At 45.6% G+C, this 16,578-nt stretch overlaps 1 protein-coding gene across 3 annotated transcripts in view; it reads right to left on the bottom strand.

Moving 5' to 3' along the window:
- The window catches only part of tjap1 (tight junction associated protein 1), a 123,401-nt gene extending 107,054 nt beyond the window's left edge, over positions 1-16,347 (bottom strand). For 2 of the 3 annotated variants that reach the window (XM_033020522.1, XM_033020525.1), the window contains exon 1: positions 14,392-14,480. The gene's annotated coding sequence lies outside the window, so the exon portion shown is untranslated. Of the gene's footprint in view, positions 1-14,391; positions 14,481-16,328 lie in introns of those variants that run through there. The other variant, XM_033020524.1, reaches the window with a different exon arrangement.
- Positions 16,348-16,578: the final 231 nt, after the last annotated feature.

The raw sequence follows: 16,578 nt of genomic DNA, 5'->3' as shown, positions 1-16,578 counted from the left end.
GGAGTGGGTGAGGAAAGTGGGATAACAAAACTTGTGTGAATGGGTGGTAGACAAAAAAGCTGGAGAAAATCAGCGGGCGAGGCAGCATCTATGGAGCGAAGGAATATGCGACGTTTCGGGTCAAGACCATTCTATAGACTAATGTCGGGGAGGGGGGGGGGAAAGAAAGGAAGAGGTGGGAGAGCTGGGAATGGGAGGGGAAGGAGGGAGAAAGCAAGGACTACCTGAAATTGGAGAAGCCAATGTTCATACCGCTGGGGTGTAAACTACCCAAGCGTAATACCCAGGACAGAAAGGTTGGATTCAGAATGGGACGGGGAGTTGAAGTGCTGAGCCACCGGGAGATCAGGTTGGTTATTGCGAACTGATTGGAGGTGCTGTGCGACTAGATCGCCAAGCCTGCGCTTGGTCTCACCGAGGTTGATCATACGCTGAATAATCCAACCACATTTTTGTTTGGAAGTGCAAAGAAATAATAGAAATTACATTCATTGCAACGTGTAAAAAGAGTTGAGATATTGTATTACAATTTTGCTCCATGTCATTGTGGTATATATCATGTCTTGATTGGTGAATATGTTTAGTTTGTGACTTTATTTGAAGCAGAAATAATATGTGAAAGTTTCATTGAGCATAATTGCGACTGGTAACTACGCACTTCGTCCGAGCACATTATCGCACGCGTCATGCAAGCCGTCTTAAATGACCACCAAAACTGTCATTTGGCAACCTAAAAAGCTGGCTCGGTTGCCCGGCTGGAAACAGAGAAGAAGTGAGAACCCTGCAATGGCCATCTTGACCTCTCATTTGTTTATTGTGTGTCTTGTTATTATTACATGTATGGCTGCAGGCAACAGCATTTCGTTCAGACCGAAAGGTCTGAATGACAAATAAATAAAGGATTCAATTCATTTGAATGCCATTTCAATTCCCCATTCCCATACCAACCAGTCATTCCTTGCTCTTCTCGCCTGTCAGACCGAGGCCAGACACAAACTAGAAGAATATTACCTCATATCAAATAATGGTATAAATACTGAACTTTCTAATTTCAGGTAGCCCATATTATGCTCTTGCCTTACTGAACGAACCATAAATAATGTCCTTCTCCTTTAGAAACTTTCCCCCTTGCTGGGATACATTTATGCTCAGTATTTATTACCTCCTTGCATGTCTTCCTCTTCTGTATACAGTCATTCCTGATCATTTTATGGTCATCGATTTTTGCCAACTGTATCCTCGTATTGGACAAGAAGTGCTTGGTTGGATAACTTGGCAGAGGATCCATTCTTTTCCTTATTTACATTGGACTGCTGTGTGTGCTAATGTGCAGATTCTAGGTTATCGTGCGATTTCCAAGTCTTCTTTCCTGCTTTAGGATTGTTTTGAATCCTCAGGTTATTTTGCCTTCCTTCGACTGTCCTAATGAAAGTTAACAAACAGCACACACATGTACTGTACCGCAAATACCAGTTCTGCATGTCAGATTTCATAAAACAGTTTAAATGTGATCATGATGTTGCCGTGGTTATTTAATGCATATATAATTATGTTTATGATTTATACTGAAATCTGTACATAATTAAATATCCATGCAGGGCAACATTTGGTCATCCAAGTGAACAAAGGAAAAAGAGTAAAGGAACAGAAGGTACATACTCCCTCAAGGATCCTCTGACATGAGTTGATCCTGCAACTCAATTCCTCTTCTCCTGCCAATCCCCACATCTATCCATTCTACTGGATTTTGCAAATCTCATCGGGTGTGGACCAGTAACCGCTTGAAGGCCGTACCATGCAACCAATCAAATAAAAGACCAGGAGCAAAAAAATGAGCTTTGGAAGAACTCGGCAAACTCAGCAAGTCTCAACCCAAAATGTCAAAAAAGTGAGAATTTCATTGTTCCTATCTGGGACACATGACAATAAAACTCTCTTGACTCTTGACCATCCATTTCCCGTCACAGATATGTCCAACCTGCTGAGCCTTCATATTTTGCTTCAGATTCCAGCATCTAGTGTCTGTGTCCTCGATACAGAATCTACCCCTCGAATTCAGTTGCCTGCGAGAAGTGAATTACTGATTTTTATTTGTGCAACTGTTTTTCTATACCAATCCATTAGCCAGTGATCTGGACACAGGATTTACAACAGTCCATATGCACTCAAGTATTTGGAGAATCTATCCCAGTCACCTCTGCAGTGCAGCCCCTCGGCACAGAGCAACTACTCAATCAGTAATATGCTTCTCAAGTTCTTGCTTGCAAAATGACCAAGCTTTGAGTATATACTCTATGTTCTTGCATTCCATACAACAAGATGGTTTTGCTAATGTTCCAGTCATATCTTTAGAAGAACAGAAGCACTGCCACTGGGGCAGCAGAGATAAGGGTGATTCCACCAACAAGCTACCCAGCCAAAACCAGTGATCTAATCCATCCAACCTTAACCTGCTCCCAGACACCTGATAGACGAGGTTATTTCAACAGGCAGCACATCTGTCCTGGTTCAGGCCAAACCTTTTATTCATCAATACTGCTGCCAAAACATCGGGCCTTAAAGTGAGAATTTAGAAATTGCAACCCTCTTTGGGCAAATGTTTTAGAGACTCGGAAGCTGCAAGATGGCACAGGAATGCAGAGACTCTCTGTGTGCTGTTCCAGAAGACAACCTATTATACTAGTGTATGGTATGATTTGACTTATACCCCGTTCCACCACAACCCCTTATCTTCTATGAGTAAGCCAGTTCAGAATCAATACAACCAAGTCACAATGACTCCTGCACTTCTTGATTTTTGGACCAGCCTACCATGTGGAACTTTATCAAATGTCGTACTAAAATCTTTATCGAATGCCGTACTAAACGTCCACCAGCTTACCCTCATCACCTTTGATCGTCAGCAAGACAGGACCTGCTACATACAAAGCCATGCGGATTGCCCCTAATTAGCCCATTCCCTTCCAAAAGGAAATAAATCGTATCAAATGGCTTCCCTACCACTGACGTGAAGCTCACCAGCCTATAATTATGTCTACCCTTCCCAAGCAAAGGAAGAATTGTGACTACTCCCCAGTTCACCAAGACCTCATCTGTGGCAAAAGAAGTTGCAAAAGTATTTGTCAAGGCCCCTGTAATTTGCTCTCTTGCCTGTCTTAATAACGGGGGATATACAATGACCTCCATAATGTTTGGGACAAAGACCCATAATTTACTTATTTGCCTCTGTACTCCACAATTTGAGATTTGTAATAGAAAAAAATCACATGTGGTTAAAGTGCACATTGTCAGATTTTATTAAAGGCCATTTATATACATTTTGGTTTCACCATGTAGAAATTACAGCTGTGTTTATACATAGTCCCCCCCATTTCCAGGCACCATAATGTTTGGGACACATGGCTTCTCAGGCGTTTGTAATTGCTCAGGTTTGTTTAATTGCATCCTTCATGCAGGTATAAGAGAGCTCTCAGCACCTAGTCTTTCCATCACCTTTGGAAACTTTTATTGCTGTTTATCAACATGAGGACCAAAGTTGTGCCAACGAAAGTCAAAGATGCCGTTATGAGACTGAGAAACAAGAATAAAACTGTTAGAGACATCAGCCAAACCTTAGGCTTACCAAAATCAACTGTTTGGAACATCATTAAGAAGAAAGAGAACACTGGTGAGCTTACTAATTGCAAAGGGACTGGCAGGCCAAGGAAGACCTCCGTAGCTGATGACAGAAGAATTCTTTCTATAATAAAGAAAAATCCCCAAATACCTGTCCGACAGATCAGAAACCTTCAGGTGTGGATTTGTCAATGACCACTGTCTGCAGAAGATTTCATGAACAAAAATACAGAGGCTACACTGCAAAATGCAAACCACTGGTTAGCTGCAAAAATAGGATGGCCAGGTTACAGTTTGCCAAGAAGTACTTAAAAGAGCAACCACAGCTCTAGAAAAAGGTCTTGTGGACAGATGAGACAAAGATTAACATATCAGAGTGATGGCAAGAGCAAAGTATGGAGGAGTGAAGGAACTTGCCCAAGATCCAAAGCATACCACCTCATCTGTGAAACATGGTGGTGGGGGTGTTATGGCCTGGGCATGTATGGCTGCTAAAGGAACTGGCTCACTTATCTTCATTGATGATACAACTGCTGATGGTAGTAGCATAATGAATTCTGAAGGGTATAGACACATCCTATCTGCTCAAGTTCAAGCAAATGCCTCAAAACTCATTGGCCGGCGGTTCATCCTACAGCAAGACAATGATCCCAAATATACTGCTAAAGAAACAAGGGAGTTTTCAAAGCTAAAAATTGTAAATTCTTGAGTGGCCAAGTCAATCAACTGATCTGAACCCAATTAAGCATGCCTTTTATATGCTGAAGAGAAAACTGAAGGGGACTAGCCCCCAAAACAAGCATAAGCTAAAGATGACTGCAATACAGGCCTGGCAGAGCATCACCAGAGAAGACACCCAGCAACTGGTGATGTCCATGAATGCAGACTTCACGCAGTCATTGCATGCAAAGGATTTGCAACAAAATACTAAACATGACTACTTTCATTCACATGACATTGCTGTGTCCCAAACATTATGGTGCCCTGAAATGGAGGAACTATGTATAAACACTGCTGTAATTTCTACATGGTGAAACCGACATGTATAAAAATGGCCTTTAATAAAATCTGACAATGGACGCTTTCAACACATGTGATATTTTTTTCTATTACAAATCTCAAATTGTGGAGTACAGAGGCAAATAAATAAATGATGGGTCTTTGTCCCAAACATTATAGAGGGCACTGTATGCCATGTGGCCCAGGGGACTTATCTACCTTATTGCTCTTCAAGAGCCCCCACGCCACCCCTTTCAATTACAAACAGCCCTTGCATACTGGTAATCTCCACACTTATCTCACTGTCCTCCACATCCTTCCCCTTTGTGAATACAGATGCAAAGTACTGGTTTAGTGCCTCGCCTACATCCTCTGACTCCAAGCACAAATTCCATAATTTATCCTGGGGTGGTCCAACCTTCTCATTGGTTACCCTCTTGCTATTAATGTACGTATAAACAGCTCTTAGATTTACTTTAATCCAACGTGCCAAATACATTTCATGGCCCTATTGGCTCTTTAGTTTAGTTTAAAGATACAACGCAGAAACAGGCCCTTTAGCCCACCGAGTCCACGCCGACAATCGATCCCGGACACTAACACTATCCTACATACTAGGGACAATTTACAATTATACCAAGCCAATTAACCTACGTCTTTGGGCTGCGGGAGGAAACCGGCGATCCCAGAGAAAACCCACGCAGGTCACAGGAAGAATATACAAACTCCGTACAGAAAGCACCCATAGTCAGGATCTAACCTGGTGCAGTAAGGCAGCAACCATGCCACCACCTTGCACCACCGTCTTCTAATCACCTGTTCGAGATCTTTCCTATTTTTTATATTCCTCAAAGGCCCTGTCTACTTTCATTTTCTCAAATCATACATAACACTTCATCTTTTTAACCAAGTTTACAACCTCTCTATTCGTTCAAGGTTCTCTTACCTTGCCGTTCTCATCCCTCTCCTTATCCAAACATTCCGTGCCTGAACTTCGATCAATGGTGTTTAAACAACTTCCACGTTCATTGTCAACTTCTCCAATAACTACTCTCCTAGCTCCTGCCTCGTTATCTGATTTACTCCAATTTAGTACCTTCCCGAAGTTCAAGACCTCTACCTATTTAAATAATTCTTAAACCTTGTGAAGTTGTGATCAGCATTCCCCAAATGTTCTTCCATTGAAACACCAGTCATCTGACCAGGCTTCTTTCCTGGTCTAGTTTCGGGTAGCACAGCTAAGTAGCAGTAGAGTTACTGCCTTTCAGTGCCATAGACCGGAGTCGATCCTGACTACGGTGCTGTCTGTATCGAGTTTGCACATTCTCGCTGTGACCGCATGGATTTCCTCCGGGTGCTCCAGTGTGTCGAAGGGCCTGCTTCCACGTTATATCTCTAAACCAAATTAAGTATGGTCCTTCAAGGGTTAGACTATGCACATAATGTTTTAGTAAAACTTCTTGGTCACACCTAACAAATTCTATCCTGTCTAAGCATTTTGCATTAAGTAGAGGTTCCAGTCAATATTGGGAAAGTTAGTTGCCCCAAACCACTTTTGCATCTTTCCATAATCTGTCTACAAACTGTTCTTCTACCCCTTCTACCCCTCACTGGTTATTGGGGGGAGGGGAGGGAGGGGGGGGGTCATATGGAATAGTAGAATTAGGCCATTTGGCCCATCAAGTCTAATCCTCCATTCAATCATGGGTGATCTATCTCTCCCTCCTATCCCCATTCTCCTGCCTTCTCCCCATCACCTCTGACACCCATACCAATCAAGAATCTATCTATCTCTGCATTCAAAATATCCATTGACTTGGCCGCCACAGCCTTCTGTGGCAAATAATTCCACAGATTCACCACCCTCTGATCAAACAAATTTCTCCTCATCTCCTTTCTAAAATAGTCTAAAATAACGTAATTTAATTCTATGTCCTCTAGTCCTCGACTCTCCCACTAATGGAAACATCCTCTCCACATCCACTCTATCCAAGCCTTTCACTGTTCTGTATGTTTCAATTAGATCCCTCCTCATTCTTCTAAACTCCAGTGAGCACATGCCCAGTGCTGACACAACCTCATCTTAGGTTAACCTACACATTCCTGGGATCATTCTTGTAAACCTCTTCTGGACCCTCTCCAAGAGCCAGCACATCCTTCCTCAGATACGGTGCCCAAAATTGCTTACAATATTCCAAATGTGGCCTGATCAGCGCCTTATAGAGCCTCAACATTACATCCCTGTTTTTGTATAAAAGCCCTCTTGAAATAAATGCGAGCATTGAGTTTGCTTTCTTTACTACCGATTTACTACTCCAGATTCACTTTTTGGGAATTCTGCACCAGCACTCCCAAGTCCCTTTGCACCTCCGATTTTTGGATTCTCTCCCCATTTAGAAAATAGTCTACGCCTTTATTCTTAAATACCCTTTATCCTATATCATCTCATATAAGCGATTGCATCTTTCTTATATTTGAACTCCACCCTTAACAACTCAGCAGATCAACCCTCCAGTATGTCCTCTGTGAGTGCCACTACGATATTCACCTTGATTAGGAGAGCAACTCCCCCACCTCTTTTAGTTTCCTCTCTATCGCACCAGACACATCAAAACCTTGAAACGTTGAACTGCCATTCATGTCCGTCACAATCAGATCTCAGTAATGGCCACAACATAGTCCCAAGCACTCATCCAGGCTCTAAATTAATCTGTTTTACCCATGATACTCCTTGTGTTGAAATAAACACATTTCAGCCCAATAGTTTCACCACATTCCTTAATCTCTCCCTGCCTGTACTTCCTTTGAGACTTATTGGTCATGCTCTAACTTCCCATCATTTCTTACATTTGCTGCCATTGCACTCTAGTTCCCATCCCCCAATGCTGAGTAGCACCTCCCTCCAACGATACGTTCAGGGCTCAAAATTAACGGTTGCCCGGTTGCTATTGGCCACCTAAAGTCCCACCGGGCAACCTAAAAGCCGTGTCATTTTGCCCAGCTTGGCCCCTCTCTCTATCTCTCTCTCTCTCTGTCACTCTCCGTCTCTGCCCGCCATCCGTGTCCGGGCAGCCGAGTCTCCGCTCTCTGGCTGCTCCTCATCCGCAGGCACGGCCAGCCGCCTTGCATATGCGCACAACCATGGCCAGCACATCATCGGCCGCCTTGCATATGCTCCGCGCGGGGTAATTTCTCCCTCCCTTTGCATTGTGGTAGATCTGGCCACCATTGCTGTCCGGTCGCCGCCACCGCTGAAACCCAACGCAGAATCACTCCCTGGAGCTGGAGTAACTCCCTGGAGTGACTCTTGCTTCTTGGTTTCCTGGTCCTCCAAAAATATTCCAAATAGAATTTAAACTGGAGGTGGTGGAGGGTGGACTTAAGCACTTCTTGGGAAAAAAGAGCTACCTTAAAACTCCCACCCCTGGCTTCCAAATCAGGGCATCGGAGATGTCCTCATTCTTTAGGGAACGGGGGTTCCCCGTCCCACTATAGATGAGGCTCCCACCAGGGTCTCTTCTATACCCCGTAACTCTGCTCTCATTCCTCATCCCCCCACTCGTAACAAGGGCAGAGTCCCCCTTGTCCTCACCTTCCACCCTACCAGCCGTCACATACAACAGATAATCCTCCGACATTTTTGCCACCTCCAGCGTGATCCCACTACTGTCCACATCTTCCCATCTCCTCCCCTTTTGGCTTTCCGCAGAGACCGCTCCCTCTGTAACTCCCTGGTCAATTTGTCCCTTCCCACCCAAACCACCCCCTCTCCTGGCACTTTCCTTGCAACCGCAGGAAATGCTACGCTTGTCGCTTTACCTCCCCCCTTGACTCCATCCAGAGCACCCAAGTAGTCTTTCCAGGTGCGGCAGAGGTTCACCTGCACCTCCTCAAACCTCATCTATTGCATCCGCTGCTCTAGGTGCCAGCTGCTCTACATCGGTGAGACCAAGCGTAGGCTTGACGATTGCTTCGCCCAACACCTCTGCTCGGTTCGCAATAACCAACCTGATCTCCCGGTGGCTCAACACTTCAACTCCCCCTCCCTTTCCGAATCCGACCTTTCTGTCCTGGGCCTCCTACATGGCCAATGTGAGGCCCACCGTAAATTGGAGGAGCAACACCTCATATTTTGCTTGGGTAGTTTACACCCCAGCAGTATGAACAGTTACTTCTCCAATTTCAGGTAGTCCCTGCTTTCTCCTTCTTTCCCCTCCCCTTCCCAGCTCTCCCACAGCCCACTGTCTGCGCCTCTTCCTTTCTTCTTCCCTCCCCCACATCAGTCTGAAGAAGGGTCTCAACCCGAAACGTCGCCCATTTCCTTCGCCCCATAGTTGCTGCCTCACCTGCTGAGTTTCTCCAGCAAATTTAGTTGCGTCTGGTTGGGTAAAGGGCCTGTCCCACTTGGGCATCATTTGCGCGACATAATTTACGCGACACGACGCACGCATCATGATGCGCGCATGGTGCGCATTACGCGCGCATGGTGCGTGGTGACGTTGGCAGTGACGCGCGGTCGCTCCAGAATTTTGGGATGGACAAAATCTTTGTGCGCAATCTGCGCGACGCGCAAATGACGCCCGTGGGACAGGCCCTTTACTATGGTAGGGTGAAGACTATTTCATGCTTTAATTGTGCGGGGGAACTCCAGGAAGCAGCCAGTATCTCTGGATAGAAGAAATTGGATGACGTTTCGGGTAGAGACCCTTCTTTAGACTCACTCTGGTTTTAGTGTTTTTAGTTTAATTTAAAGATACTGTGCGGAAACAGGCCCATCGGCCCACCGAGTCCATGCCGACCACCGATCACCAGTACACTAGCTCTATCCTACACATTAGCGACGCAAGTCAAGAGTCAAGAGTGATTTATTCTCTCACGTCCCAGTTAGAACAATGAAGTCCTTATTTGCAGCAGCACTACAGAATATGTAAACATAGTACATCTGTAAACAATGTTATAAACAAGTAAACAAAACAGTGTATATTTACGTGTGTGTGTGTGTGTGTGTGTGTGTGTGTGTGTGTGTGTGTGTATGAGTGTGTGTGCACGCGCGTATAATATATATACTCATATATACCTGGGATTAATAAAGTTCTATCATATGATATTGTGTGTGTAGGAAGGAACTGCAGATGTTGGTTTAAACTGAAGATAGACTGGAGTAACTCAACAGGTCAGACAGAATCTCTGGACAAAAGGAAAATATTACATTTTGGGTTGGGTCTGAAAAAGTTTCCTGCACACCTTTGGAATGTGGAAGGAAACAAGAGCACCCGGAGAAAACCCATGCGATCAAAGGGAAAAGGAGCAAACTCCATGCAGACAGCACCCATATTCAGGATCAATTCTGGGTCTCTGGCACTTTTAGGCAGCAACGTTATGTACAATGTACTGCCACATAGTCTTGAACTGAATTAAAACATACAGGGGGACAAGACATCACTTAAGAGATTTAAGACCGAAAATGGATAGTTTATTTTTTTTAATAACCAAAGTTATTAACATATAATTTTTTGTGTGTTGGAAAACAAAATATAGTGGCACAGCTGGTAGACTTGCTGCCTCACACGCCAGAGATCTGTGTTAGGTCCTATCCTCGGGCACTGTCTGTGTTGAATTTGCACATTCTCCCTGCAAGCGTGTGGGTTTCCTCCCACATCTCAAAGACGCATTGGCTTTGTCAGTTAACTTGCCTCTGTAAAATTGTCCCTAATGTGTAGGGAATGGGTGAGGAAAGTGGGATAACAGAACTTGTGTGAATGGGTGGTGGACAAAAAAGCTGGAGAAAATCAGCGGGTGAGGCAGCATCTGTGGAGCGAAGGAATAGGCGACGTTTTGGGTCAAGACCCTTCTTCAGACTGATGTCGGGGGGGTGGGGGGAAGAAAGGAAGAGGTGGAGATAGGCTGTGGGAGAGCTGGGAATGGGAGAGGAAGGAGGGAGAAAGCAAGGACTACCTGAGATTGGAGAAGCCAATGTTCATACCGCTGGGGTGTAAACTACCCAAGCGTAATGTGAAGTGCTGTTCCTCCAATTTGTGGTGGGCCTCACTCTGGCCATGGAGGAGGCCCAGGACAGAAAGGTTGGATTCGATATGGGAAGGGGAGTTAAAGTGCTGAGCCACCGGGAGATCGGGTTGGTTATTGCAAACTGAGTGGAGGTGTTGAGCAAAGCGATCGCCAAGCCTGCGCTTGGTCTCACCGAGGTTGATCATACGCTGAATAATCCAACCACATGTTTGTTTGGAAGTGGAAAGAAATAATAGAAATTGCATTCATTGCAACGTGTAAAAAGAGTTGAGATACTGTATTGTAATTTTGCTGTATTGTAATCCCATGTCATTGTGGGATATATCATGTCTTGGTTGGTGAATGTTTAGTTTGTGACTTTATTTGAAGCAGAAATAATATGTGAATGCTTCATTGAGCATAATTCCGACTGGTAGCTACGCACTTCATCCGAGCACATTATCACACGCGTCATGCAAGCCGTCTTAAAATGACCACCTAAACTGTCATTTGGCAACCTAAAAAGCTGCCTAGGTTGCCCGGCTGGCATCAGAGAAAAAAGTTAAGTGAGAGCCCTGAAGTTGCATCCAGTTCAGATGCAATCCATCCCGCTTGTATAGGTCACCCTGCCCCAGGAAAGGTCCCAATAGTCAAAAATACGAATCCCTGCACCAAATATTCAGCCACACATTTATATGTCCTATCTTCGTACCTCTATCCCCGCTAGAACATGGGGCACTGACAAGTTAAATGAGTTACAACATGGCAGGTGGAGCATAATATGGAAAAATGTGAGATTATCCACTTTGTTAGGGAAAAACAAATGCTGAGTTTTAATGGGTAATGTGTAAAAGAGAGAGATAGGGAAAAGTAGACAGTCAAAAGCAACTAGGTCTCCTTGTACACGTTACTGAAGGCCAATATGCACGTGAAGCAGGCAATTAGGAAGACATACAATAGACTGACTGGTCTTAATGCAAACAGTAAAGATCCGATTGCACATTTTTGTTGAGAGCCTTGAACAGCACAAACCAGAGACCAAAGCCACAAGCCAGAGACCAAAGCCACAAGCCAGAGACCAAAGCCACAAGCCACAAGCCAGAGACCAAAGCCACAAGCCAGAGACCAAAGCCACAAACCGAGAACCACAACCTTTTCATCTGAAAAGTTAAACCCTTCATACACTGTACTGAAGGAAGTAACAATCAGCAAGGTTATAGACCAAAAAAAGTGTATAGGTTAACAAAAATCCACCTGAAAAATGATCAATCCATGGCATATTTCACAGATACATTGTACACACATATTCAAACTCCAAGTAACAGAAAATGACAATGTTTCTCACACATCTGGTCAGTTTTGGTGTCACAGTACATATTTACCCAAAGCAAGGAATCCTTTGGTCATAGGGTGAGAAAAGGGAAGAGAATACACTGGTCCAGGACAAAAGAGACACAAAAAGGTAGAGTCGCTCTGCCACCATTGGCAAAGATAACAAAATGCTGGAACAGATTATCCCAATAGAAAAGGGCTCCCCTGACCTTTGTCTGTGATTTGATTGAATCTTTCCTTCACCCATCTCCCTTTGATCTTAAAAGCTCCGTGCTACTGACTGTGTAAGGCTATCTCTCCTAACACACCGACTTGCTCTGACATAACCATGCACTCAAACCCCACACGAACATATACCTTGCTCTGACAATCACACTGTTTCCCTCTTTGTTCTGATTATCCTGCTATCCCAGCCAGGTACACCTCTCCCATCTATCAGACTATTCCACCCAAGCCTTATCCAGACCATTCTGCCCAATCCCAATGTATGCAACCCAAATGATCCCACCAGCACAACCTCTGCATCAATCCACATATCCCACTAGATCTCCATCACTAATTACTCCCAAACACACCCCGATCCCCTTATACCAACATTAACATTTTACAATCCTTAACCCTCAGCACCAGTTCGTCATCCCAACCCCACTGAATGACATCTCCAACCCTCAATCTCATGCCCACAGCAATGAGGCCACTCACTCCACCAGGGGCTGACATATATGCCAGCACACAATACTGACACTCACCTCCACCTCAGCTTCTGGCATAATCACATCCCGAACAATAATCACCACCCTGCTGAGCTGTCTCTCCAACTACCACCACCAATCCCCCCCCCCCCCCCTCCCACAGCCCTTGAAGCGCTATTTTCCCTCATGCAATGGCACCATCAGGCCAAATCCACCATTCCCACCAACTTCCCTCCTCCCATTCCTCATTGTCTCCACATTTAACAACAAAACCCCACTCCGATACATCTCCCACTTTGCCTGATCCACTCACCAGCTCCATCCACTCAACCCATTTCGACTCCCGCAGATCCCGACCCGGAGACACAATGTTGGAGAGCTCAAGATTCCCAACCTGAAACGCCACCCGGCCCTTTGCCTCCACGAATGCTGCCGAACCCGTTGTTCCTCCAGAACTTTGTTTTTTCCTCTAATCCAGACCCACACTTTAAACAGTCCCATCCTCCACACCCCATCCATCCCCATCAAACCCAGTCCCACCCCCTCACTGCCGCCACCATTCCTCCAGCCACAGCTGTCATTTGACTCCTCTAGACTCCCAGGTCCTTCCCCCTCACCCCAACCTCCCTGAGCTGTCACACACACACTGCCCTCACCGCCCCCCCCCAGTCATCATATCATAGAAACATAGAAATTAGGTGCAGGAGTAGGCTATTTGGCCCTTCGAGCCTGCACCGCCATTCAATATGATCATGGCTGATCATCCAACTCAGTATCCCGTACCTGCCTTCTCTCCATACCCTCTGATCCCCTTAGCCACAAGGGCCACATCTAACTCCCTCTTAAATATAGCCAATGAACTGGCCTTGACTACCCTCTGTGGCAGGGAGTTCCAGAGATTCACCACTCTCTGTGTGAAAAAAGTTCTTCTCATCTCGGTTTTAAAGGATTTCCCCCTTATCCTTAAGCTGTGACCCCTTGTCCTGGACTTCCCCAACATCGGGAGCAATCTTCCTGCATCTAGCCTGTCCAACCCCTTAAGAATTTTGTAAGTTTCTATAAGATCCCCTCTCAATCTCCTGAATTCTAGAGAGTATAAACCAAGTCTATCCAGTCTTTCTTCATAAGACAGTCCTGACATCCCAGGAATCAGTCTGGTGAACCTTCTCTGCACTCCCTCTATGGCAATAATGTCCTTCCTCAGATTTGGAGACCAAAACTGTACGCAATACTCCAGGTGTGGTCTCACCAAGACCCTCTACAACTGCAATAGAACCTCCCTGCTCCTATACTCAAATCCTTTTGCTATGAAAGCTAGCATACCATTCGCTTTCTTCACTGCCTGCTGCACCTGCATGCCCACTATCCATCCCTGCACCAATCCCCCACCTCACTACACTAGTCCTCCCCTACCCTCCTCTCCCCTTCATACCATCCTCACCCCCTCCTACCATCCATACCCTCCTCTCCCCCTTCCTATCCTCCTTGATACCGTCCCCCACCCTTCCTACCCTTCTCTTCTCCCCCTCTCCTTCATACCATCCTCTCCCCCTCCTTCCCCCCTCCTATCCTCCTTCCTACCCCCCTTCATACCCTCCTCGCCCCCTTCCTACCCTTCTCTTCTCCCCCTTCATACCCCTTGCATACCCTCCTCCTCCCTCCTATACCCCACTCTCCCCCTTCCCAGCCCCGTCTCCTGCCCTCCCACCGCCGCCCGCGGAGTTAATAAGTTAGCGCAGTCACTCACTAGTTAGTGTCAGTAGTTGGCGGTTGACCTGTTGCCGGCCCGCGTGCGTGCGCGTGTGGGGGGGGGCGGGGGGCGTGTGGGCGGGTGCGGGTGGGGGGGCGGGTGCGGGTGGGGGAGGGTCAGGGGGGGGTCAGGCCGTTGCCGCCGTTGCCCGTTGCCCGCGCGCGCGCCTCTCAATCGCAACCCGCGCGCTCAGGGCCAACCGCCATCGCGCCGCCGGGCACGCCGGGAAACGCGCGCTCCCGCACGCAGGCCACCTCGCGCGCCCGCCCGCCACCTGACGTCAACCACACGGTGCTGGAGTAACTCAGCGGGACAGGCAGCATCTGTGGAGAGGAGGAGGAGGGTGAATGGATGGGGCGACATCTCGGGGCCAGACCCTTCTGCAGAGTTTCGTGCCCCCCTCCCCCAGAGGAAAGGCTGAACGTCATGTGGAGGAAGCACCTGCAGAATGAGATGCTGCTTCAGTTGAGTTTAGTTTATTGTCACGTGTACCGAGGTACAGTGAAAGGCTTTATGTTGCGGGCTAACCAGTCAGCAGAAAGACAATCCAGCCATTTACAGTGTACAGATACATGATAACGGAATAACTAGCAATGCTACAAAATGTTGAGATTTTTAAAATCAAGTTTGCAATTTATCCCATCAGATAAACAAGCATAAAAATAAGTTTAATTTGACACCTAATTCACTTTCATATCTTCAGTATTAAAAATGTTATGGCCATTTTCATACTCTGAAGTTAGCATCTTGTTCCCTATTGCTTTTCCATTGACTTAACTCAAAAGCTGTGATCAAGGACAGTCAAAAGCCCATAACCGTCTTAAAAATTAAGAGAACTGAATGAAATTTTCAGTTATTATAGATTGAAGCATTCTGAAACAAATATGAAACAATCTTACATGGATGACCTGAAATTAAAGCATATAATTAGTTAGTTACCCAATTGTAGCTAATACAACATTCAATTACTAGATCTAAACATCTATCCATTTCTTAAGAAAAAGTTAACATTTTTAAATAACCTAAGTGTTCAAATAACATTCACACAATAATTCACAATATAACATGATTTTTAAATCTCATGGTCATGAATATAGGCCAAATGGAAGGAATATAGTGTTTAATTCCAGTAAATTAATGGCCATTTTAATCATCTTGCGAGCGGGTTTTTGTAGAACGCGCTGGTTTGGAACGTTGCAGTTGCAGTGAATTTAAACCTCATATTGGCAGGAAAAATACTGCCGGTTCGTATATTTACATAATTACATTTTCGCAATGTGAAATTTTGATTAAAGGCATCCTTAGAAGCAAGTTTATATATAAAATAAACGACTTTCCTTTACCTGTCCCGTACATGAAATCCTTCCCCGTTGTCGGCGTTGACGGCTTTAGAAGATTATTTTCAATTTACTCCTGTTCTTAAAATATTCAGTGCAGTTTAAAAGAAACGTAATAAAACGTCAGTCGAAGCGATTATTCTTTAGCATCTGAACAGCCTGACATAAATCGATTTGATCAGGTTGGAGAAACAAGGCATTTTAAACCCCCCCCCCGTCCCCCCGTCCCCCTCTCAAAGGCGCCAAAGTCGCGCACACGGGCAGCGTCAGATCTGCAGCGCCGCTGAAGGAAAGTTTTGTAACATACCTAGAATAACGTTTAGTGCAAGGTAAAGCCAGCAAAATCTGATCAAGGATAGTCCGAGAGTCACCAATGAGGTAGTTCAAGTTCAGCACTGCTCTCTGGTTGTGGTGGGATGGTTCAGTTGCCTGATAACAGCTGGGAAGAAACTGTCCCTGAATCTGGAGCAATGTTCCCTCTAAGCCGTGCGCGTGTGCGGGCACACACAATTTTTGAAACCAGCGCACACAGAAAATTTATGTGCGCACAAAGGATTTTGAAATAAAAAAATAAAAAATCTCCGCTATAAAATTTACCTGCTATAAATGATATAAAATGAAGTCCGGTCCACGGGCGCCGCATCCGGTCAACCCCTCGTTAAAGATGGAGGCGCTGCTGGCAGGAACCCAGCGTTAAATGGGCGTGACTTTACCTTGGATAGGACGGAGAAGGGGGTGTGGAGGGAGGGGATGGGGAAAGGATGGGGAAAGGAGGGGGAGAGGTGGAGGCGAGAGGCGGAGGACTTGTTACAGTGTTAAAATAAAGAACTGTTTCATTTGAAAAACA

Source organism: Amblyraja radiata, chromosome 5 (genome assembly GCF_010909765.2).
Source record: "Amblyraja radiata isolate CabotCenter1 chromosome 5, sAmbRad1.1.pri, whole genome shotgun sequence".
NCBI lineage: Eukaryota > Metazoa > Chordata > Chondrichthyes > Rajiformes > Rajidae > Amblyraja > Amblyraja radiata.
Note: the sequence above shows the minus strand (reverse complement) of the source record. Positions and strands in the feature narration are given on the sequence as shown.